General features: G+C 41.2%; 1 long non-coding RNA gene across 1 annotated transcript; it reads right to left on the reverse strand.

The window, feature by feature from the left end:
* Positions 1-329: 329 nt before the first annotated feature.
* Positions 330-26,644, reverse strand: LOC119865126. Its single transcript, XR_005375990.1, has 2 exons — positions 26,394-26,644; positions 330-578 (listed from the first exon to the last, which is right to left on the reverse strand). It is a non-coding gene; the product is annotated as an uncharacterized LOC119865126 (long non-coding RNA).

Genomic DNA, 26,644 nt, shown 5'->3' on the forward strand with positions numbered 1-26,644 from the left:
CCTGAGAGCTCACAGGTTCAGAGAGACCAGTGATAAGCCCCAGGTATTCCCATAGTCGAATACAACCCTGGCTCCTTCCTCGATCGGCTCTAAGGTGTTGGCAAAGATAGGAAAAACATTAAGAAGTATTTATAACAAGGAGCATGACCCAGAGCAACCAATCCAGAAGCATTCGGAATTAACAATTAAAAGGTCAAAATTCTCACACACCAAGACTCCATGTATCTGAAAGGGACCAACAGTGACCATATGGAATTTTACTACTGTTGCAGATGACTAGCAATAGGTAACATGCAAGCAAGACAGACAAAATTAGATAAAAACCTGACTAGAGGACAGAATTTTAATTTAATTTTGTCCGTGGAAATACATAACACCCTCAAAAGGGAAGAGCTTTAGGCATACATATATATATATTCCAGTGACATTCCTCTGCTCCTTCAGTGACACCCTATTTCCTACCGAATCAAGGTCAAGCTCTTTCACATGGTGTCCAAGATCTTCAGTAATTAAGCTTCACCCATGCTCTCTTCTTAGGTTATTATTGGCTCACTAGAGTTCCCAGACTCTGGAATCTCCTAAAAAGGGGAAATTTTTGGTTGAGAGACCAATCGGAGGACGTTAAAGAGAAGAGCACTCATTCATAGCTGTCCCAAATCTTTTGAATGATCTTTCCACAATGTAATAATTCTCCATATTGTATACCTTCCTTCCCAAAGTCCATTAAGCTCTATTTCCCAGCCTCTCTGGTCTCTAGGATTCAGACCTGGGACTGAGGATGTGCCAGCAAGACGTAACCACAAGAGACTTTGATCCTGCCTCGTTGGAAGGGATGGGTCTAGCCATAGGCAGTGTGGTCCATGTTAGCAGCGTGAGATGGCAGTGGCTTCTAACTGGATTTCTGATCCTGAGAGAAGCAGCAGCTCACTGGGGAGGCCAGTTCTGCAATGTGGTTCTGGGAAGTTCTACCTAGAGTTCATCACATTAGCCTTTAGGACAAGCTATCTACATAACTTAATAAATCCCTTTATACTTAGATTAGCTAGAGTGGATTTTTTTGTTTGTAACCAAGAACCTGTTCAAAGAGTTTCTTATTATTTCAGTTTGACAAATGAAAGTATTTTAAGAACAAACCGATTTCCCTACCATTCTGATGACATCATAGATTCATGCCTGCTTACAACTTTTGTTCTCTGGGGATAAAAAGGCCAAAAGGCAATTATTTTTCAGAAATAGGTAGGTTGGAGGATGCAGTGAAGTGAGATGCCATCCTCTATCAGTCCAGGGAGAGTTAATGAACATGGCACCAGAGAATAATATTAGGTTCCTCTAGGCAGGTTCAGAAAAGGCAAACAGCACAGACATTTCACTTCCTCTCTTTCCCTTACTGCTGTCTTCTGAATAGTACCCAGCCTGACTTTTGTAACTGAGGTCCCAAAGGAAAGATCTCCACGATGAAGACAAGTTGTCACCACCAAGTGTCTACATAATTAGTTCAAATGCTACAGGAGTTTATCATTACAATAGTCTGAATTCATTACCTTTGATGGCTTGGAAATTTGTTTCCCATTAATGCCTTTTTCTCTAAGACCCTTGTCATAGGTAGGACAGGAAAAAAGAAGAAAGAAGCAGAGAGATCATAAGAAGATAGAACTAGGGGGGTAAGGAGAGAAAAACACCAAGAAAGAGAAGGAAAGAACATAAGTCTAGGGAGCATCTCAGACCAATTTCTCCTTTCTTTTTTCAGAACTAACTTATAATTTCATGTTTGCCCCCAGTGTCTGGGAGATAGAACTCTCTGTTCACTACCTGGGAAAAGAAACTATCAAAAATACTGCTCACAGGGTACCATGTTGAAATACTTACCACCACTTAGGTGGTAAATAGGCTGATTTCACAGATCCCACCTGAATGAAGCTAGTACATGTGCCATTTGCTTGAGACTGCCTTCCCTGACCCCTGAACTCCGGTTGATCCTCTTTACAAGCTCACATGGCACCTTACATGTCTTCATTTTAGCACTGATCATTACTTTAAATAAATAACTAATTATGCAGAAAGACACTGTCTACTATTGCCATCACTTCGTAACAGAAAGGTCTTTTATATAAAAATATTTAGAAAGAGACAAACCTTATTTTGAGAAGAGAAAAATGTTTTCAAATGTAGAAATGTCATACCTTCATTTAAAATACACATTTTATGTGCTTGTGTTTTGATACAAGTTTGCTGACTTTGGCATATCATTGGACATTGCCATAAGAAGAGCTCAATGTCCACCTTGTTCCAGTAGTGTGGTTTTTAACAGGCTCACCAAAGGATTTCGATCAACGGATGTCTCACATGATCCAAAAATACTCTGGTTGAATTGAGAAAGGCTACGGAACAATCATCCCCACAGTTTCCCTGCTGTGCCTGTCTTGTCCTCAGAGCCTCAAGCCAGGTGCCTGGCTGGCCAGGGCTGCAAGAAAAATACCGCAGTAGACTCTCTGCCTGAGGCTGCCCAGCTCAAGCTTCCCAAGGCCCTAAATAGTCAGGAATCCATCTCAAGGGATATGATAGGCCAGAAGACAAAGGGATGAATTGGCATCAGTAGGGGACAAGCTTTTACAGACCGCCTTGTTTGGTGGTTCCCCTAATTATTCTCTATATATGCTCCTTTCACTCCATTCCCCCTGGGTGTTGAGTTAGGAGCCTGTACTTTATTCATATCTAGTTTAGAAGGTTTTAAACATGTTTAGTGATTTTTTCACCTTTGTCCACCATAGCGCATAACTATATTTTCCAATATAATTTCAAAGTTTAACTGAGGTATTTATAATTTACTTTGACAGATGCTCCGTAAAGATCATAAGGCTGTTCTTAGTTTGTGCATGAATTTATAAATGGCTTTACCATTTGTTGAAAAAACATAAAAACAATCTCTCTTAATCCCATATTACTATGGTTTCTATTCTAAGCTTGACTTCTATACGACTCAATTGGCTTCTATACATCAATTCAATAGAATCAATTCAAATAGTAAACACAGTTTACAAGTCAGATGTTACTAGTACATAACTAGTTCTAATGTTAAGATTTATCAAAATGATTTTAATGGTCTTCTTCAATAAATATAACAATTTTACAATAGGCAATTTCACACCAATATGAAGATCCAGAAGATAATGATTGAATTGGGTGTTAGATTTTCACAATCAAATTTCTTGAAATATTCAAAATATCATCCCAAAGTCCATGCCTTTAAAAACCATTTGATAAAATTTAACACCCATTCCCAGCAACACTCTGTATAAACTATGAAAAGAGGGAAACTGCAACTTGTAAAATGGCATCAATCAGAAACAATGGCAAACATCACCCTTAACATTTATCCCTTAAAACCAAGAGAGTAAGACAGAAATGTTCACTATTATGGCTACAGACTTTTTTTTTTTTACAAAAATCAATAGCAATAATCAGTTGTTCTCTTGAAAAATCCTATTTATAACGGTAGCAAAGGATATAAAATACCTAGAGTATATAGAAATATATAGATTTGTATGAAGAAAACTACAAAATTTAGCTGAAGAGCATTTAAGAAAATATGAATGTATCTTATTCTTGCATGGCAAAGACTTAAATATTATATATTTAAATGTTTGTGTTATTATAAATTATTTAAGTGTTACATTATATAATGTTAATTCTCCTTAAGTTGATTTATAAAACCAATTCCTAAAACCATTTGGTCACATCCATCCAGAGACATTAACATGCAAAGACGTCTCTAATTCATTTCGAAGCAACTTATAGCACAATATATACAGTATGATGCCACATTTAAAACAAACAACAAAAAAACTGTGTGTATCCATATATACATGCATATAAAAAAGCTTGGAAAGTTGCACAGTAAACTATTAACAAGGTTTTATTAGTTGAAGAAAAAATTCTAAATATCAACATCAATACAACCAATTAATATAACCAAATCTATTTTTATATATATGTAATCTATAAACTTATATATGTTATATCACATGTAATCAATCAATATAACCAATATCAATTTACCCAATAAATCACGTACTAAAATTCTGTGTTTATCAAATATCCATTTCATAATATACCAAAATGTTGAAGCTCCTTTAAAGAATTTTTTGTTTTAAGGTTTTTACTTTCGAATACTTTGAGGATTACTTAGCTAATAATATATTAGGCAAATAAGTAGATTTTGAATTACTAATTGAAACAAGGACTAATACTCTCATAATAATGAAATCAATCACAGCATTTCACATTTCTTTGTCATCCCTTTATCTTTTTGTTTTGGTTTTTTGACATGATGACGAAAGGACACAAAGACTGACTATAAATGAGGTCATTTTCTCCGATAAACTATAAATAAGCAATTATAATTATACTTTATGACATATGCCAAAAAGAACTTGGATTGATTAGGGATTTGAATGAAAATAATCAATTTAGCAATTGCTTCTGACTGAAGAACTAATTTTATAGCAAGAAGAGTGGTGCAATGGCCTCATGTCCACAGAATTCACTGATCGTCCCAAGTTCCCATCATCTAGAGGCCTTTAGGGAATGCTGACAAGGTACAGGTTGGTACAGGTATTGCCTCATAGGATGGAGTACACGTTTTGAACCCATGATTAAAGGGACCAATATGCAGTGGTGTTTCTCCTATAACCAGAATGCCCAGGAACCAAAGCATGGTGATAGGGATCTATCCTCTTACCAGCGCATGGGGGAACCCGCAAATGTTTGCTTTCCATCCCTGAAATTTAGGTTCTGCTGGCTTAAGGCCACAGTTCTCAAGGGAATAATATTTGCTTTAAAATCTACAACAATGTTTCTTTTATTGAACTGGAAGTTGAGACTGTCACCTGGCCGTTGGGACTTCCACTGAATTAACCTGTAAGGAAGAAATGAACACCAGGGTTTCCTCCATCCTAAGCCCACTAGGAGAGCAGTAGGTATATTTAAAAGTTCAGCAGAAATAGAAAATCAAATCCTAAGAGAGCTGATTTAAAATTTAAAGCAATTCCAAAGAAATCTATTGACCTAAAGAAACATCTCTCCAATTCAATCTGTGAGTAGTATTGCAAAGAAAAAGAGAAGAACATTATCACAGAGATCATACTGAGAGAAATTACTGAAACTAACTTGTCCTCTTATGGAAGAAGAAGAAATCTCTCTTAAGTATCTAGAGAATTATTCCTGGATATCCACCTGTGAAATTCTTAAGCTATAGAGACATGTGATATTTAATGGAAATAGCTAAAGGGAGCAAGAGCTATCAATCAAAGATTAAGAGTAAAAGATTTTTAAATATATATAATAGAACATAAGCAAGTCATGAGAATAAAATGAGCATAGAGCTCTTAAAAACACTTGATTCTCCCTACAAACCCATCATAATGCCATCATGCTGTTATTGTTTTTTTTATATTAGTTAATTTGTTTGGGCTTTTGGTTGTCATTTGTTTTGTTTAAGGCAGGAGAAATTTTTTGCAAATGTAGAGCCTGAATGGCTATTTTAACACAATCGGCGTCTACAAAATAAACTACAAAAGATTGGGGCTATAGGAAGGGACAATAAACATGAGTGATTTAGATACTATCACAGCAACAGTAATTAAGTATCTTAAGTAAAGTATGATTGTTACAAAATTTACAAAAAGAGAACAGTGCGAAAATTGTTCCTGAACCAAATTTAAAATGTGAATATAGGGGATCCCTGGGTGGCTCAGTAGTTTGGCGCCTGCCTTCGGCCCAGGGTGTGATCCTGGGGCCCGGGGATCGAGTCCCACATCGGGCCCCCTGCATGGGGCCTGCTTCTCCTTCTGCCTGTGTCTTCACTTCTCTGTGTGTGTGTGTGTGTCTCTCTCATGAATAAATAGATAAAATCTTTAAAAATAAATAAATAAATAAATAAATAAATAAATAAATAAATAAAATAATACTAAAAGATAAACACAATCTTGATCTATACTAAAACTTCACACATAGTAGGGAGCTCAATAAATATTAATTTCCTTCTTTTCTTATAGCAAAAAGAATTTGGGAAAACAGAAACAAAGGAGAGGTGGGGCAAAAAAGCTTGATTTTTATAAAAAATAAAGACAAAACATACTGGGAAATTTGGAAAGCAATTTTATTGATAAAGTTAAGAAAGAGTTGTTTTTTGTTTGTCTGTTTGTTTTGTTTTGTTCTTTTGGGTTTTTTGTGTTTTTTTTTTTGTTTTTTTTTTTTTTGTTTTTTTTTTTGCGTTACCCAAATTATTCAACCACTGGCATAATTTGGTCAAATGAGAGAGAAGCCAGATCTAAAGACCTAAAAGACGGAAAGATCTATAATAACTAATGTAAAAAGTGATTAGAGACTATCATCTGTAATTAGTACATGAATTTTTAAATCTAGTGAAAATTCCAAATACAAAACCTCCATAATATAAAATAGAGAATTCTTCTATTGCTTCAGGTTTCAAAAATCTTTCCCTCCCTAGAAGTTTGAGAGATAGTCGATTATATTGTCTTCTCTTTGTAATCTAAATTACATTGATTCTAGGGGGTGCCTGGGTGGCTCAGTCGGTGAAGCGTCTGCCTTTGGATCAGGTCACGATCTCAGGGTCTTGGGATCAAGTCCCACATTGGGCTCTCTGCTCAGTGGAGAGTCTGCTTCTCCTTCTGCCCCTCCTCCCATTCATGTTTGCTCTCACTCTCTCTGAAATAAATAAAATCTTTGTTTAAAAAAAATTATAGGGATCCCTGGGTGGCGCAGCGGTTTGGCGCCTGCCTTTGGCCCGGGGCGCGATCCTGGAGACCCGGGATCGAATCCCACATCGGGCTCCCGGTGCATGGAGCCTGCTTCTCCCTCTGCCTGTGTCTCTGCCTCATTCTCTCTCTCTCTCTGTGACTATCACAAAAAAAAAAAAAAAAAAAAAAAAAAATTATAAAAGGCAGCCCAGGTATCTCAGTGGTTTAGCACCACCTTCAGCCCAGAGTCTGATCCTGGAGACCCGGGATCGAGTCCCACATCTGGCTCCCTGCATGGAGCCTGCTTCTCCCTCTGCCTGTGTCTCTGCCTCTCTCTCTCTCTCTCTGTCTCATGAATAAATAAATAAAATCTTTAAAAAAATACTTTAAAAAATTACATTGATTCTGGCTTCATAAAATCCTGCTTGGCTCTCCCAAAGTTTTGGGGGTACCCAGGTGGTACTTTTAGGTGGGTGTGATGAAGCCGAACTGTCACCTTTGCTTATCGTCAGGCTCTTCTGATGTCATTGCCCTTGACCTTCCAAGATGCTTATCTTCTCAAAGCTCATGGTGTTATGAGAAATCAGCACATCTGAGTGAATGGCAGCTCTCCTCCACCTGGGTGAGGTCTGTTAAAGGGATCCTACAGAAAACTATCTGGGGGTAGAGGTATTCCAGAGTTTGTTACAGTCCCTTTTTTGGTTTACATGCAGCTTTTTTCCTTCAGGGCATGAACTCTCTGGCTTGGTTGAGACTTGTTCATGTGGCCACTACTCATTTGACTCTGGAGCTCTCTCCCTCATGGCTCCTGACTCCTTTCAAGGTGGACTCTCTGCCCCAGGGTCCATGTTCTTCTAGTAATTTATCACCTCTCATCACAACCGCTACCCTCATGACTCACTCACACGTCAGTTCTCCGTGTGTCGACATCTGTGTTTACAACTCAGCAAGATTTCATTTCTCCCCAGGAGTCTGCTGGCTTCCGTACAAGTCAGTGATGCACATAGAAGTGAGCAGGGATAGTAAGTACCACCTCTCCCCACCTAGCCCGAGAATGCCAACCTCAACCATGACCTAGCTGCTGTGCCTTGCGTACTAATGAGGAGCCAATCAGGAACACAGAAACCACTCTAGGTTTCAACAGGCAAAGCATAGGACAATGATAAAATACATGTCAGGGTGTTTATAAACACCATGTGCAGCAGAACCATTCTTAATGAAGTCACGAATGAACTCTTAAAATGCCAATCTATCAGAAGGTTATAGCATTGACATACTTGATCTCTGCAATAGCCGCTGGCCTTGGGCTTCCTCCCAAAACTCTCCCCTTGCTTTATTTCTCTGATACTTTCTTCCCTTACCTGTCCAACCACTCTCTCAGGCTCTTCACCGGGTCTTCTACTTCCACCTCCCTTTTAACTTGATAACTACTTGCTGAATAGATTAAATCAGCATTGATCTTCAGGAAGATTTATAATTTGATATAAACTGTTTTTCTTAATGTTTTTCTTAATTTTTTCAAATCTTTCACCAAAAAAAAAAAAAAAAAAATTAGGCCATTTATTTATGTAGTTGGTTAGTTAGTTATTTTTACTCTGCCGAAGAGGAAACCCAGGCCTGGAAGGGAAGTCATGCGCTTACATCTTAAATCTACCGAATTAAGTGAAAATCAAAGATCCAGCAGCACTTAAACAAGCCTGAACCCTGGTTCTGAGCTCTGGTCCAGGACAATGGTGCCTCTTCAAATAATAAGCAAATAAATGTTCCCAAGGAAGTGACAGACTGCCATCAGGCATTTTTTTCTTGTCATTTCCTTGTTTCTGTTTTAATTTACTTATTTGTTTGTTTGCCCTGTGAGAAAGGAGTTAAGAAAAAGGCATATATAACATGCATGTTTCTGTCTTCCCCATTTCTTTTTCTCCTCCACCTCTAATATTGTTAGTTCTGAAACAGTAGTTTTCATCTAAATGGGTTTAATGTAGTGAGGTTATAATATAACAATCGTATTCATCTAAATGTGCTCAGCGTATTCAATGGCTCACTTACTTATCTTATAGTATAACATTGGGTTATTTCACATTAAATATCCATCCTATTTTGTATTGAAAAAACGTGAATTCCCAATTTAATTGACTCCCCATATGTCACTTGAATTATTTTAGTGCTAGTTGGGTTTTTAATAGGCTTTTGGACTATGAAAGAAATAATAAAAATGAGGTGTGACGGCGCCATAACTTGATAGAACCTTCAAGGCCCACATGATCTGCACCCACCCCCACACCTTACCTCTCTGGCCTTCTCTCCTTGAGCGTTCCTCTCATTCATGCTGCTCTTCGTTGCCATACCTTAAGTGCTCAGGCATGTCCCCTGAGGACCTTCATAAGGGCTGCTCCCTCTATCTGGAATGTTCTTTACTCCAAAGCCTTTATGACTCACAGCCTTGCTTCTTATACACCTTTGCTCAAATGTCACTTTTCAAGGAAGCCTACTCCGACTGCCCTATTTAGAATTGCAACCTGCTCCTCCCTCCCCGGGCACGTGGGATCTCCCACATACCCTCTTCTGCTTTGCTTTTTTTCCGTAGCACTTGTCATCTTCATACATTCCATGTAACATTTACCTTCATGTTCACTTCCTAGGTTTCATGGTCTCTGTGCAGGCATTTGGAGCTGAGCTCAAGGCTCACTCCCACTCTTGAGAAAGGTAAGAAGGCATAATCACCTGCTTGCTCTGCTCAGAAAGTGTCAGCCACCAAGGAGGGAAGATGGGTGAGGCTCAAGACTCCAATCTTCCATAGGGGTGAATTTTCTGCATTTTCAGAGCAAGCATTTTGGCTATAACTTGCTCAAGGTTGTGACGGTGTGGAAGCCTCGCAACCTTCCAACAGAACAGCCTGCTAAGTTACTAGGAACAGCTTTAACAAGCCTGACACTGCTCACAGAAACTGTGAGCCTTTAGCTAACAGGACCTCTCTGGGGAGCACCTGTCTGTATCCACTCACAGGAGTGCTGGTCTTTTGGGAGGAAGGAGAGGCAGGTGGGGTCATTGGCTTTGGTCGCCTCTCTTTGCCAGACACATAAAAGCAAACACTACTTCTGCCTACCAGCTGAAAGAAATTATAATCAGAAATATTGGGAAAGAGGAAGAAGTGAACACCGTGACCCTGATTATTTTAGATAATCCAAAAATTATTGAGACTAGATTATATAACCAAATTTAGTACTTCTTCTGGAAAAGTACACAATAGAAGATATGTGATACTCAATGAGTAGTACTGAAAATCTGGAAAAATATAACATTATATCTCCCACCTTAGACCTTAGACCTATGCCTGAATGAATTCCGATAAAGTCTAAAATAGAGAAACACAAAAGAATATAATGACATACAAATGAATATTCACTTATTATTGGAGTGTTCTTTGATGTCATGAAAGGTAGAAAAGTACAGATTTGAGAGATTTCGTAGATGTTACTCTAACAAACATAAACCTATTTACAGAAAAAAAGAGACATAAACTGAGTTAAAAACAAAGCAAATCAAGAAAACTATTCAAAGACCTAATTTCTTTCACATATAAAGATCTTGTACAAATGAATAAGAAAAAAAGATGTTCAATAGAAATAAGATAGCCTCGGGAAATTAATGAGCAATCTACACACACAAAAAAAGAATCCAAAAAGAAACCAATTTCTAGCTTGACAAATGCCTAGTGCTGATGAATGTTGTAGGAAATTGATGTTCTTAAATGCTTTTGGTGGGAGTGTAAATTGGCACACATTTTTAGAGACAGTGTGGCAATAAGAACCAAACTGTAAAATGGATATTCTCTGTGCTACAGCAATTCTATTTCTAGCAAAGTACACTATGGGTATCTCATATAAATAATCAAATATGTACTTATAAGTATTCTCATTGTTGCTTTGTTTGAAAAGCTGAAACCTGGAACAACTTAAATACCCATCAACAGTGGACTAATGAAATAGACAATATCATATACTGAGACAATGACATATTATGCAAATGTGGAAAGGTTTGAGGTAAACGGACATATCCTGATTTGGAAAAATATCCCTGAGATTTCATTGAGTGTAAAAAGCAAGTTATAGGACAGTAAGAATGGAAGGATTGAGCTTGTGGGGAATAAAAAGGATATCTATAGATGTGGTGAGATAACTCTTTAAAGCGTTTGTGATTCATCTCCTGTCCCACCATCATCACAGGGCCATTCCCCTCCACCCAAGTCAGGCAGCACAGGGGCAGCCCGGGCCTCAGGGGAGCAAGGCTACATGGAACAGAGAACAAAAGAATCAATTCTCAGCTTTTTAGTTTCAAAATAGACCTTCTGAAACTCTTGGCAGAGACAATAGGTTAAACAATAGCTTTGAAAAAATGAATGTTGATATAAGAGCCAATCTTCCTGCTTGAAATTGGATAAAATATTCCAAGAGAGAAAGGAGAAGCAGAGAGGAGAGTTAGTGGGAACCACACAGTGATGAGGGTCAGCACATTGCCCACCTTGGGCTGAGCTCCAGAGCGTTGTGGGGGGTCCAGTTTCCTGCCCCAGGGCTCCCACAGAATTTTCTTTGCTGTCACAGCATAGGATAGCGACAAATATAAGGGGTGCCAGGCAGATGGGCCTGGGACAGCTTCACTCACTGGCTGGGCCCAGGGAGCAGCCTCTGGTTTCTCATAAAAAATCAATAGCTGCTTGAGACCTCTGGGCCAGGAAGAGACAACCCCCTCAGCAGATGCAGCTTCAACTACATGGTCTGGTCTGGTGCCAAATGCCAATATGGCAGACTGACAGATGACAACGGCCCAGGGCCAGGTGTGGTGGTGGGCTCCATGGTAGATGCCTCATGTTCAGGGCTGACTGATGGCTGGCCATCTCCCCTGCCAAGCCTCTGTTCCACACCTGGACCCTAGCACACCAATACAGTCCAGACAAGCAGAGAGGAAGCTCCTCACTTGACTGAGAAGACCTTGAAATGCCTGCATTTCCCTTGCATTGACAATATTTTCTGCCACTTGACAGAACTGGTACTCAAAATAAAGATTAAGATGTTATTTTTTTGTTGTTGTCGTTGTGGTTGTTTAAGTTTTTTTTTTTAAGTTATATTTTTGCACTCCTAAATGTGGTGTCCTGATAATGATCCTGCCTGCTATGAATAAATATCTGCTTTTTATAAATTCAGGAAGGTATTTCAGAAATTTAACAGGGGACGCCTTGGGGGAATAGACGTGAAGAGATGGGGATATCATGGAATTTTCAATTCTGCACTATTTGAGTTTTATTAAAGCATGTATTTTATGAGCATGTATTAATTTAATAATAAATCTTAAAGACCTCATCATTAAAGTGCTCGAAGTATACGAAGTCAAGCAGATGAAGACATGCGTGCAGTAGAGCATGATACTTGCTCCATTCCCACAGCCACAGAAACACAAATGAGACAGGACAAAGACTCCTTAAAGGTAACGATGCAAGGTTCAGATGAATCTTTGAGGACCCCAAGACATGTAGTAAGTACATCATCCCCTGAGAACAACCTCCATTAGGACTAGTTCAGATGTTCCCCGAGGACCCGGTCTGTGAGAAGAGGGTAAACTAAGAATTACATTTTTGACCTAAGTCTAGGCAGAAAAGAAAAGGATATTTGAGTGCTCCCATTGTATCAGTTCATTCATTCCTTTATATTGATCTATGCAAAGCCTTCAAATGTAACTCTTTTTTAAGAATTTTTTAGACTTAATTCTAGGGGAAAAAAACTTGAGGAGAAGGTAGAAAGATTTCCCATATACCCACTGCCCCCATGCATGCATAGTCTCCCCCATGATTGACCCCCATGATTGACCTCCCCCATGGGTGGTACATTGGTTACAACTGATGAACTTACACGGACACATCATTATCACCTAAAGTCCATGGTTTGCTTAGGTTTTACTTTTGCTGTTGTATTTCCTATGAGTTTGGATAACTGTATAATAGCATGTATCCATCGTTACAGTACATGCAGAGTATTTTCACCAAATGGAACTTTATATATATATATAATATTTTTATATATATAAAAATATACTTTATATATATATATATATAATTGGAACCAGGTTTGCAAATAAGTGCTCCCAATATTGATCTGTATCCTTGAAATCGTTTTCATCATATGAGTTCCCCAGGGTGGTACATGTGAGAGTAGAGAATACATGTCCTTAACTACGGCTCTTACATAGTTTAAAGATTTCATTTATTTATTTGAGAGACAAAGGAAGACAACAGGGGGGTAGGGGCAGAGGGAGAGGGAGAAAGAATCTCAAGCAGACTCCCCATCGAGCGGAGCCTGAGGCATTGCGCAATCTCAAGACCCTGAGATCATGACCTGAGCCGAAATCAAGAGTCACATACTCAACCAACTGAGCCACCCAATCACCCTGCACTTACACAGTTTAAATCGTGTCTCTCCCCAGAGTGCTGAGTGGAAGTACCATTTGTAAAACTTTAAGCAATGGCGGGAAAGACTGTGGTTTTGTTGCTATTGCTATTACCATCAATATTCTTCTTCTTACTGGTGGGACTCGGGAGGGTGAAAAAAATGAAAAGTGTCATCTGAGCAAAATTCAAACCGATACCTGGGAGAAATGAATTCTAAGCTGAGGGAATGACAAGAGCAAAAAGCCACAATGTGGGAGCCTGAGGTGTCTGAGGAAAGCAGGAGGCTACTCTGGTCACAGAGCTCACGGGGAGTCAGGTTTTACCCTGAGTGAGATGGGAAGCTGAGGGGAGAGATGGTTGTGCAAATACAATTTAGAATGTAAGATCATCACCAGGCTGCTATGATCCAAGTGGACTGTCAGTGGCAGGGGTAGAAACAGTCTTTCGGATGTTAGTGGAACACACAAATTCTAGGCAAGGCAAAGAATTTGTCTTTCTCATCTGGTGCTCCTAAGCTGCCTTCAGGTAGGTGTCTTATTTGTCTCTTCAAGGCAGGCTTCATTATTCATCATAATTTAATTTCACCAAATAAAAATGGTCAAGGGGGCTAGGAGTTGATGATTAGCCCACAGAGTCTTTCACCCTTCCAATGCTCATAAAATAACCTCTAGCAGTCAAGACGGAAAGCTACGGGCAGGAAGCCCAGCAAGATGGGGGTCAAGGCAGCACAGAATGAGAGGACTGGGAAGGGACCAGATAGCCTTAAGGAATGCAGTGGAGACAGAGGAGTCTGAGTTCACCAACTAAGTCTGTGTAGACAGTTAGAGGAGTTCAGAAGCCCTGCCTGACAATTCAAGCACTTGGGTCATTTTAAATCAATTTATTATAATTGTATTTTGAAAGCCCCGGGCTTCTGTGGAGATTCAAAGATAGCCCTTTGTGCATCATGATATTGTTTCAGGCAGTAGAATTACTGCAGGAAGTCACAGTTACTCAGAAGAGGAGGAAATACTTTCCCCAAGGGTTGCCCTAAATAGAATAGGTAGTGAGGAGAGATATGTTCCCTGATACTGAAGAGCGTCAAGCCAAAGCTACAGTGACCACTTGGAATCCACATGTGTGGCTCTGCTTGGGCCACCATAACAGAATACCACAGCCTGGACAGCTTGAACAATAGAAATGTATTTTCTCACGGTTCTGGAGGTTGAAAGTCCATAATCCAAGTATTGGTAGGTTTGGTTTCCTCTGAGGCCTCTCCACTTGGGTTGAAGAGAGATGGCTGCCTCCCGGCTGTGTCCTCACACGGTCTGCTCCCTGTGTGCTGTGTGCGCCTCCCTCAGGTCTGGGTATGTGTCCACATTTCCTCTTCTTGTGAGGGCACCGGTCAGATTGGATTAGGACCCACCCATATGACCTCATATAACCTTAATCACCCCCCACCTTTTAAAAGAGAGAGAGAGAGAGTATGAGCAGAGAGGATGGGCAGAAGGAGAAGTAGACTCCCCACCACAGAGTGGGGAGCCTGACTCGGGGCTTGATCTCAAGACCCTGAGGTCGTGACCTGAGCCCAAGGCAGATATTTAACCGACTGACCATCCAGGTGCCCCCTAATCACCCCTTTAAACTGAATCACCCTACTTTATCCCTCAATACAGTCACATTCTGAGGTCCTAGAGGGTCGACATACGAATTTCTGGGGTGGGGGTGGGGGGAAGGGGATTGTCACACAATTCAGCCCATAACAAAACAAGTTTCTTTTTTTTTTTTTTAAAGATTTTATTTACTTATTCATGAGAGACACACACAGAGAGAGAGGCAGAGACACAGGCAGAGGGAGAAGCAGGCTCCACGCAAGGAACCCGACATGGGACTCGATCCCGGGCCCTCAGGATCATGCCCAGGGCCCTCAGGATCATGCCCTGGGCTACAGGCAGCACTAAACTGCAGCGCCACCGGGGCTGCCTACAAAACAATTTTCTATGAATTTAAGAAACACACACACACACACACACACACACGAACCACAAACACACACAACTAAAAATGGATTTATACTCCAAAGTGTAGAGGAACAGAGATGAAATTTAAATGTGCTAAAATGCATTGAAAAGCAAAGCGAAGAAAAAAAAAAAAAAAAAAAAAAAAGCTTAGTAGTAAGTTAAAGAAAGCCATCTCCCCAAAGAGTTAAATCGCTGTCAAATCATTTCAAGCCAGTGGTAAGCTGGGTTAATTGTCAAATACTTCAGCAAGATCTAGTGGGGGAGTTAACAGCCGTTATTATCTTAAAAAGAACACATTCCTTTGAAATGCTATTATGTTTTAGAAGCACATAAGAGGTTTCCAAGGAGAGTCCCTTTTGTGTAATGATGCAAATTGAGCTGAGTGGTATGCATCATTTCTGGGGTGACATCTGTGGGTAAAGTCAGAAAAATCCAAAGGCTGCACACTGTGTGGAGGTAAATTTTCTTGAAGGAGAATTGAGATAGTTTCCAAAGATGGGCTACACAAAACTCTGTAAAGGGGAGATAATGTGGGGGGCTGGGGGGTGGGAATGGCAGGTTTTAGAGCCTTGCAGGTTTCCTGCTGTTTATAGATCACAGATCCAAATATAGATGTATTTTAAGTTTTTAAAACATTCGTTTTGTGTGAAAATCCCTCTCTACAAGAATCAGCTTCAGTGAAATCAGCTATGAAAGGGGTATCTGTTGACCTCACACATCTGTTCAAAAAGGAAATGATTGGGGCCAAAGAGCCCTCGCTATCTAGATCTTCTGAATAGAAACAAAAGAATTTCTGGAGAAAGAATAGCGGAATGAACATTAAAACGGAAGAAAGTAAAATTAAGTTATAAAATATTAAAAATTAAAAGGCAAAAAGAAATAAATCAGAAAAGAAGTATAGGCATGTGCTATGACTAACTCTTACTTCTCCTAAATGACCACTTTGTTTCCTGGCCCTAATGCCCTCCAGAGATCAAGAACTTAAAGCCCAAACCCACTTATTTATGCTTTTTTACTCTTATTTCCCCTGAGATTGGTATTTGGGTAGTATGAAACTATTGAACATTTGCGAGTGCCTTGGCAGTGAGTTATTCTTTTAAAAATGTGACTCCATTAAACATCTGCCTTTATTACAGTTGTAAATGCACCCTGAGTCCCATAAAGCTCTGGATGCATCCAGGCCATGCATCAATATCTCTGAAGCATCTAGGTGCCACTGTGAGGACTTCATAAATAATTATATGCTAGGTTATCACATTATTCACTGGCAAAGCTTGCTCTCTTTAAAGTGGTTTTGAAGAAATCATCTGTGAAATTCCAGTAAAGGATTCATCTGGGGTATTTTAAATACCCCCTGGACCCAGCCTACTTTGGCTCCCATCTCCCATATTCCATCCTGCTTACAAAGGTCCCCAAGAAGTTGAAAACCGTTCACCCTTCAATGGTGGGGCCTCTGTTGATTCCAACTTTATCACCGTCTCACAGGTACTTTATTCTAATTGCAGCCCCCAAAGAACCATTGTTCTGTTTTGTTCACAGCAAGTCTGAGATAGTGTATCATGGTGTCAAGGAGGGGCTTAGTCATGTAATCACATTAACATAAATGAAAAAAAATTAGAAAAAAAAAAACAAGCAAAGAGCCTACCCTGTGTCTGTGTCTTACTTTTCAGATGATTTTTCAATAATATCCTACATCCGCAATGTGCGTTCAAATTTTGGAATTTCACAAAGTGAAATGTGTGACAGTAGGAAAAGTCATCCCTAAGAAAAGCAAGGTTGGCCAAAGGTCTGGCTTCCCTCCCTTTCTTCCATATTTCTTTCTCCTCTGTCTCTCTCTCCCCACTCTCTCCTCCGCCCTCCACCCCATCCATTTACATATTCTATAGAATGTCTATTTTAATCCAGGCCCTATATCAGGGCACTGGGCATTAAAGATACAAAGGTTGATTAAGGTAAAGCAGCAGTGATAATTCAATATAATAAATGCGATGGCAGAGGTATGGACTGGATACTATTAGAGCACGTCTTAGTTTGGCTACCCCCACCCTCCTAAAATCAGACCCTAAGAGAAATATTTGGGACAGGTGGTTTATTTGGTGGTCACACCAGGAAGCAGGGCTGAGGACATGTGGAAAGTGAGCAAGAAGGAGAAAAGCTAATAAAAAACAGCAGTGGGCTATGATGACTGGAGCCACCCTCCCACTGGAGGTTCTCCGAGGAACTGTGTCCAAAGGACCTCAGGCCACCCCTTGGAGGATCTACTGATTCCCATTGGCTATTAACTGGGAGCTGACTCAGCAGATATTTGCTTCTGCTATGCTTCCACTATGCTCCTGCCACCAGGCTGAGCAGTTTCCTGTCGATTCAGAGAAAGCTCAAGGCAGCGAAGCGCAGAGACACCTCAGAGAGGAGTGGGCCCGGCACAGGAGCTGTCCCCTGGGAGGCCAGCGGGCTATGGCACAGTGCGCCACAGGTCATTTGCTGCAGAGAGCATCGAGGGGCTCCCAATTTGATCTTGGGGGAGGAATAGGAGGCTTGTTTCCTAGTGGAAACAAGGTCTCAGCTAAATCTCAAAGAAAGAGTAGAACTAAGCAAAGGAGAAAAGGGCATTCTAATATACAAGAGGAGCTGGAACAAAAGAGGGAGATAGCACCCTTGGCTGGGATAATGCGAACAAACAGAAAGAGATAAATCCAATGAGTTTTAGGCAATGGACTGACAAGACTTGTTAAGGACAATGAGTGTTTTAGTAGAAGTAAAGGGAGAAAGAAGTTTCTGGTTAGGGTGACAAAGTAGGTGGTACAGGGGGAAGGACAGGGAACCCACTTTGCATGGTGAGGAATATGATAAATATGCTTTGCACATAAAATGTCTAAGGTGCGTGTAGACCATACAGGCCGATAACTGGATGTTGAAAGATATGAATCCATTAGATACTTGCCTTCATTGCATTTATGAAAGCACTCCCGGGTCTCTAAGTTCTGGGCACATCTGGCCACACATTAACTGTCTCCGGGCTTAGGGGAGAGGTAAGGGCTAGAAATGACAAGGAAGTCGGTATGGTTATAACGTGGTGAGAAACTGCTATTCCTTTTTCACACCAGGCCCAGGGGAAGGTGCTCTGTGTCCATTCTTTCAGTTAATCTTCAAATTAGTACTATTTTTGGCTGCATTTGGCAGGTGAGGTGTGGGGAGATGGGCACAGGAGGATGATGTTGTAAGGGTAGGAAATGGTGGAGCCAAGACGAACATCTAGGGCAACGTTACACCACCGCACCCCGTAGATGGATGGCATGAGCTGGAGGAAGGACCCCTTTCCAGTGGAGACAGGAGGGAAGAAGGTAAGGGATGGGTAGAGGCAGAGGTCTGTCATGGGGAAGCGGAGTAAGCTTTCGTAATTCACATCAGCCTCTGTTCTTTCTATGCAGATGTCCTGAAGCAAAGAAGAACAACTTGAGGATATGGTGGGGAGACAGGACAGAGACAAAACCTTGGGACAACTGGTTGAGGAAGGAGCAGACATCGCTAAATCTGGAAGCTCAAAGCCCTTCAGCTTTTGAGAACATCTTTCCAGCTGCGTTTAGATCAAGCATCTTAGGATTTTTACCCCACACAAACACATGCCTTAATAGTCACAGGTCATCCTCTTAGGCCAATGGGTTAGGATCCAGCACCAGGATCAGTGCTGACTCCAATGAGGTAAACTCTTGCCCTCGCACATGGGGCGATGCATGTTTCCGACGATGGAGCAGTCGTGTCTGCAACCAATGCCATGCACACCTGTATACACTGTGGCTGTGAGCCAGTCCTGCCCAGAGCCTTGGTGACACTTGATCCTACATGGCTGTGTCCACGATGGAGGCACAGCTGTGGCGGGATGGATGCCATGTTACAATGTGACTTAACCTTCTGAAACCTTCTGTCTGTGAGTATGAAGATGTAAGATATCAAAGCCCGAGGGATGTTGGTGACCGTGGGGTTTCAAGAGAATCAGTATAGAAAACATATCCAGCCAAGCTCAGAACCCTTTGGGAGCTAGATGGAGGACTCAGACACTAGGAGATCAAGATACATGTATTACTGATCAAATCCTGCCTGGAGAGCTCAGCAGAGTATGTAATACCCAGGTCTGCTCATGTCCCATCCCTAAATTAAAGAGAATTACCCACTCAGTCACAGGCACAGCTGCACGCAAGTCGGCTCCCTCCATGGGTGTCTAATCCTTTAAAACTTAATGCTTGGAGGAGCAGAAACTGTGTTGCTCCCTACAGGCTGACCACAAAAAGAACGGAGGAAGGATGCAGCTGAGTCACCTAGATTCAATCCCTTTCCCCAAACTCACAAATCAGATAAATCCGACATTTTCTGGGGGAAAACTGGGGAGTCAGGCTTCAGAAAAGCCTGGGAGTGTTAGTTAATAGCAGCGCCTCCACAGGGAAGCTGGAAAAAGAGTGAGAGTACCCCACCCTCTCCTGCCACTAGCCTGGGCACCCACATGGGGCCCTTTCTTCCCCGTGAGCCAGAGAAGCAGGGAGACTGAGAGACATAGAGACAGAAACAAAGCAGATGAGTCTGCAGAGAGAGTCCTGAGAGCATCTGGTTCAGTTATTCCTTCTACTTCTGGAGTTTTCCATTTTGCTCTATTCCACAAAAATCCTAACAAAGTCCTCCAAGTCAGGTCATGGCCTTATTCATTTGGCTCTAACAGTATCCCCCATGCATTTTTCTCCCAGCAGTCGCTGAACTGGACCATCCTCAGAACCACAGTGTTGCATGTTGAAGGGTCTCTTAGCCTGGGCTCCCCGTAGAGCAAAACCTCAAGTAAGTACTGAAGTTCAAGTAAGTTACTGAGGCATGTGACTTAGAAAGCAGAGGTGAAGGACAGGGGGGCAAAGCAGGGAAGTGGGGAGACCCAATAGAAAGATGCCCTCCTGGCTGCTCACTCACCCTTACTGGTCATTTGCCTTGTGGAACTCAGGGTTGCCCAACCAGGGGAAAAAATCATTGCTCGATAGGCTCCAATCCATCAAAGGTTTGCCCCTGCCTTTGCAGGCTGTTGCGTGCTGTGGGTTCCCACTACGTCCCTGCCTGAGCATCAACAGCGAAGCCTAGGGTGGGAAGCCTGTGTCTCTGTCTGGTTGTGTTTGCAGGAAAAACGAATGTGCCCAGAACTGGTCGTGCAACACAGTAGGGGCTGGAATAAGAGATGGGTGTGGCGGGGAGAACCGAAGTATGCCCAAGAAGCATCGGATACAAAGACCTTCCATCTTCATGATGAAATAGACTCCATTATTATAAAGAAGTAACATACTTGTCTCTTAAAGATGTATGACACATCTCTATTTGGATCTCCAAAAAACCCCAATACATTCCTCATGCAGTTGTAAATAGATCTTTTTTTCTGATAGATTAAAATAAAACCATTGGTAGATTATCACTGTAAATTATCTTATCTTTAATAACATACCAGGCTCTTCCCCCTTTCTTGTTACCCCCACTGTCCTAACTAGTTACGCAAAAGTTAGGTGTTTTTCCTGCTCTCATTCAACATTTACCAAACAAGAAGAGTGTGTCTAAAAACCAACCATCCAACCAAAAATTAAGATCCCTCCCCTGGACACAATTTATTAATTCCATTAAACGTATAATAAGAATACTGGTAGACTGCTATTTTAAGACCATCCCTCAGCCTAACGGGAACCAGAAGAAAGCACGTGAAAGAGATATCATGGTTAGAATGTGTAGTGTTTAGGATTTATCCTAGCAGCCTCAATACCACAGCAACTATGGACTTTTGGTTAAATAACTTTTTCTTTTATTCCATCAGGTGTTAGTGGTTTCCTAAAGTTATCCACAGTTGGATAAACCAACCTTCCCGTTGGGCTATGCAACAATTTTTAACACCCCGCTGTATTAAATGTCCTCAGTTTGATACCTCAAATGTTCTTTTTTTTAACCCCCAAAAGGACACTGAATAATATACATATGCAGATGTAAGTGTGTGTGCCTGTGGGTGTGTATGTGTGTGCATAATTAAGATATATCCTTTTTTGTGTACTGGTAATATCACACTGTTTGTGTTGCTCTGTATTTCAATGTTTTCAATTAATAATACATTTGGAAATATTTCCACATCAGCTCATATGACCTAGACACCTCCTTGAATTTAAAAGCTGTAAAGTATTCCTTTGGTTGGATATACTGTCATTTATATAAGGAGAACCCTGCTGGTGAGCATTTAGTTGTTTCTTTTCTTTTTTTTTTTTTTTTTAAGGTTTATTTATTTATTTTGGAGAAAGAGAGCGAGTGAGCAAGCACAGGGAGCAGGAACAGAAGGAGAGGGAGAGAGAGAATCTCAAGCAGACTCCCTGCTGTGCACAGAGCCTGATGCAGGGCTGGATCTCAGGACCCTGAGATCATGATCTGAGCCAAAATGAAGAGTCCGACACCCAACTGACTAGGTCACCCAGGTGCCCTCATTTAGCTGTTTCTAAGTTTTCCACTATTACCAGTGGCTGCAACTAACAGCCTTGCATGTATATATTTGCATACTTACACAAGTAGATTTGTAGAATGAGACAGAATTTGGGGTTTGCTCCAGTTTTTAAAACTGTATTCCAGACCCAACCCCTGCCTTGTGGCCTACTTCCGGTAATTGGGTCACAGATTTGATTTTCCACTTGGGAGTCTTGCCTTTTTTTTTTTTTTTTTTTAAACTAGCTCTTCAATCCTAAAGAACCAAGACCCTGCTCTGTTTTTTGTCAGTTCCCTACCAGGGACTAAAATCCTACATCGGAACCTCTAGGCATCTTGCTGTCTTGCCACTTCCTAACAGACTTCTCTGATGTCTACTTGAATCTTGAAATATTTTCCATGCCCCAATTTTTTCCCCCTGCTTTGTCTGCCTATTGGGATATCTCTTAAATATTGTATCCCATTGATAACATTTACAGTGACCACCGTTTTTTTTGCTTTAATTTCTGGATACTGCTTTATCTGCTGAACTGGATTGTTTGTATCTGCAAATGAACTTCTTGAAAGCATAAAATTACATAATTATCCCTTTGTAGCCTTGGGGCCTGTCTCATGATAGGGGCCAGTTACATGCTATGATGTACTTGTGAATCTGAGGATCAAAGATTAGAGGATCCCCTGCTTCTGACTATAAAAGATATGCTGCAATTAGAAAAAATGAGTTTAGGATTAAGATACACAGTGGAAGTAGAGAGGGGGCAGAAATAGAATTTTTTGCAATCCTGGGGGCCTGAGAAATGAAACTGATGGTGTTCGTCTCTTAGGTTTTAGAACCACAGTTAAAGGAAAAGAGGGGTTCAGCTGGTTGTGGGGAGAGAGCATAAGAGGGCCTGTGGTTTGATGTGAAGTGATCAGGAAAGTTATATAACCTCATGGACTGGGCAGTGGATTGAGAATCACTTACTCTGTTCCTACCATTTCCCGGGCCAGAAACCTAAGTGACACATTCTCCAGAATAGGAGGCAGGAGGAAGAGTCAAAATCCCAGAGTTAAAAGTCATAAAAAAAAAAAAAAAAAAAAAAAAAAGGATTATTTAGGTGAGATCACACACACACACATACGTAGACACACACGTACGCGCACACCCACACACACACACAACCTCTTGAAACAAAAATAGGAGAAATTTACCAGCACCTCACTAAAACTGCAGAGGAAGGAAGCCCTTAGAAGTTTCTATCTAGCAAAGGGTGGTAAATACAGAAAGCAGACTGCCAGTCACTAACCATATCAAATGTAGAACCTGATGGTTAACAGTCTCTAGCTGGTAAACTACTTGTATTATTTTAAGGAATATAAAACACCTATGAGAACGTTTGTACATTTAGTCTCACAATTTCAGCCTTCACCATCTTATTTTTTTTCCCTAAAATCTTAAAAATTGCTAACTGAAAATTCTTCCGGGGGGAGGGGGGAGGAGATTTCAAGGCACAAATTCCTACAGTCCAAAGGGACTAATGCACAGTAAGGGAAGAGAGTGGCACTTTCTAATGGCAATAATGCCTGAGACATATCTTGCACATGAAAAGTAAACTGTGTCCATCTGAACAAGTAAGAGAGGATATCCTGGGCCAGGAAATTTCCCTAACAGAAGTATGCAAGCCTGAGAGCAAGCTATGTTCAGGAGCTGCAAGCAGAGGATTGTTGGGATGGAGAAGGCCAGTGTGTTTGTTGCCTGTTGCTGCCTTACACACTACTCCAAACTCTGTGGCTCAAAACCACCCTGGCCTATTAGCTCAGTTTCTGTTATTCAGGAGTGGGGCACCTTTTAGGCACAACCCTCCTCTTAGGGTTTCCTGAGGCTACAATCAAGGGTTTGGAGGCTGAAGCATCACCTGGAGGCTCAACGAGGGGAAAGATCTGTCTCCATGCTCTCTCAAGTTATTGACAGTCTCAGGACCGAGGGCCCGGTTCTCTGGCTGTCTCTTGGCTGAGGACCAGTGTCAGCACCCAGAGTCCCTCTCAGGTCCATGGGCACCCTCCATCTCAGCGATGGAAATCCTGCCTCCTGGTGCATCCTTCTCACCTCGAATCTCCCACTTCTCCCTCTGCCACGAGGAGGAGCAATCTCTCTGCCCCCAATGGGCTTGTGCAATTAGTTTAGACTAGCCTGGACCATCTTCCTCTCTTACCATCAAGGATTACTAACCTTCACCCATGTGCTGTCCTCAAGGTGTGCCAACCATGGGTAGACTCTTAGGGAACGCAGCAGTTGGGGCGCCCCATTTCAAATGGACAGTGACTACCTAAGAGACATCTCAAGGGAAGCAGATTGGATTCTACAAGAGCAGAAAACCACATTTAAAAAAAAGTCCGTCAATTCAGCAAAACTCAGGTGTTCTGGCTCAAGAAGAGGAGACGTCAAATTTTAAAAGGCTGTCACAGAGGATGGATTGGCTTTGGCCGCCCCGGGCAGTGGGTGGAAGTCACAGGTAGCCCTGGGACCGGGCAATACAAAGAAACATCAGTATTCTCTGCATTCTTTGCATTTTTTAACTTTTTAAAAATTTTTATTTTTTTTCTTTGCATTTTTTTTTTAAAGTCTCTCGAAATATGTTGATGTGAGAACTTACCCACATCTGTGGATTCCAGAACCTCTGAGAGCAGAGCAGATGACTTGAACCTCGGGTCGGAATTGCCTCTTCTTTCACGCCTCTCCCTGTGCTTTGCCCATCACCACCACCAACACCACACTATTATTGGGTTTCTTCTTAATGGGGACTCAAATCACATCCCAGGCAAACTTTAACTAAAGTCCCTTTGAAGAAAACTGGTATGAAATATTATATGGATATAAAAAGACCAAGAGCCTGGGGCTGCCTCTTTTCCGCTCAGCCACTGCAATGGGAGATTATAGACACATCCTACCACGTAGGTGAACCTTGCGGACATCATCCTAAGTGAGATAAGCCTGACATGAAAGGACAGATACTATCTGATTCCACTTATATGAAGTACCTGGGGGAGTTAAATTCATAGAGCTAGAAAGCAGAGGGGTGAGGGACAGGGCCTGGGGGAAAGGGAAATAGAGTTTCAGCTGTAATGGGTGCAGGGTTTCAGTCTTGCAAGATGAAGACTTCTGGGGGATGGACACTGGTGATGGTTGCACAAGAGCGTGAGTGTACCAACTGCCCCTAATCTGTGCACTTAAGCACGTTGCATGTTATGTATATTTTACCACAATTTTAAAAAATGCTTTAAGAGAGACTGTATTAAGACTAGCCAGAGTTCCTTAAGAAGCTTCTTTCCCAAAAAAACCCCCCCAAAATAAAAATAAATAAATGAATGAAAAGAAGCTTCTTTCCCTGGGATTTCCTACTGTATCCTCATCGAACTAAAACACTTGGACAGGAAGAACTTCCCCACTCGATTTCATGATTTTAAGAATCCAGAGCTTCCATCACAGGTTGACCATGTGTTGGAGGGAGCATAGCTCTTTGAACATAGCAAATGTTAATACATTTGTTTATTCCATCTTATTTGTGTGGGACAGTTTGCCAAATAGGCACCCAATTTGAGTGTGGTCCAGAAAGGAAACACAAACGTCAGGACTTGTTTTCTTTTTCTTTTTCTTTTTCTTTTTTTTTTTTAGGACTTGTTTTCAACAGGCAAGTCTTCCCAGAGTGAGCAGAGATCATATAGAATAGGACCTCTTCCTCCTCTGAAATAAATGGACAACTAAATAAATATTAGAGTTCCAAATCCCACCTACCTCCATATTCACGTCGAGGTGCTGAATTTGTCTTGTTCTAATTACAGCCAGAGGGACGCCTGGGTGGCTCAGTGGTTGAGCATCTGCCTTTGGCTCAGGTCGTGATCCCAGGGTCCTGGGATCGAGTCCTGCATTGAGCTCCCGGCGGGGAGCCTGCCTCTCCCTCTGCCTATGTCTCTGCCTCTCTTTCTGTGTCTCTCATGAATAAGTAAAAATAATAATAATAATAATTGCAGCCAGAGAGCTAAATGTCCACTATGATCAAGACCTACCTTGAAACAAATGCTGTTGTACCTGCAACGCTAATCAGTATTTTTTCAAGAGAACTCTTATTTTATAGTCGATTTCCTAACTATACATTAATCTCTTTTTTTAAAAAAATCCCAGGGCATCTGTGTGGCACAGTTGGTTAAGCATCAACTCTTAGTTTTGGCTCAGGTCATGATTACAGGGTTGTGAGATGGAGCCCCGTGTTGGGCTCTGCGCTGGGCATGGAGCCTGCTTAAGATTCTCTCTCTTACTCTCCCCCTGCCTCTCCCCCTTCTAAAAGAATCCCTTCTTCCTTAAATTCTCATATATAATATTAGATTTTAAATTTTCTACCCTGAAGCGATTGCTAAATTTGACATTGGCATAGTATTTGAGGCTGCATTCTTTCAGAAACCATCAAATACATAATGAGACGTCCTGAAATTCCCCTTCACCTGCTTCCCCTGCTCATCATCCCAACCCTCAGAAAGAGATTTTTCCACAAAGAATCTCATCTTATTGGGTTGCATGTTTTCTACAACAGCCTCTGTTATTTTATAAGAGTAACAAAACAGGGCAGTATTTTGTTGCAACTGATGAACAGATCTGATCATGAGAACAAGTAAAATTTTAGTCTTCCCTAGGGAAACGAGATGTAAAATAGCTACTAAAAGTCAATATAAAATTCACATAAACTCACTTACATAAAGGATGGCATCCATATGTGTTTGTTTCTGCGGCAGGGATTTAGATGTATCTTCTGATTAATCATTTTGGCTCATGCTTGGCTGTGCTGTAGAAGTACCAATTCTTCACCCTTAAGTCAGAGAGATTGCCTTCGAGGAGTTAAATATGATATTGTGGTTAATTGCAATGTGCTCACAGCACTCACAGAAGGCCCTATCTGTTGGCGGCCACAAAAACCGCACTGTGACCTTCGGGGCCACAGCCTCCA

The sequence above is a fragment of the Canis lupus genome, chromosome 22 (genome assembly GCF_011100685.1).
Source record: "Canis lupus familiaris isolate Mischka breed German Shepherd chromosome 22, alternate assembly UU_Cfam_GSD_1.0, whole genome shotgun sequence".
Taxonomy (NCBI): Eukaryota; Metazoa; Chordata; class Mammalia; order Carnivora; family Canidae; genus Canis; species Canis lupus.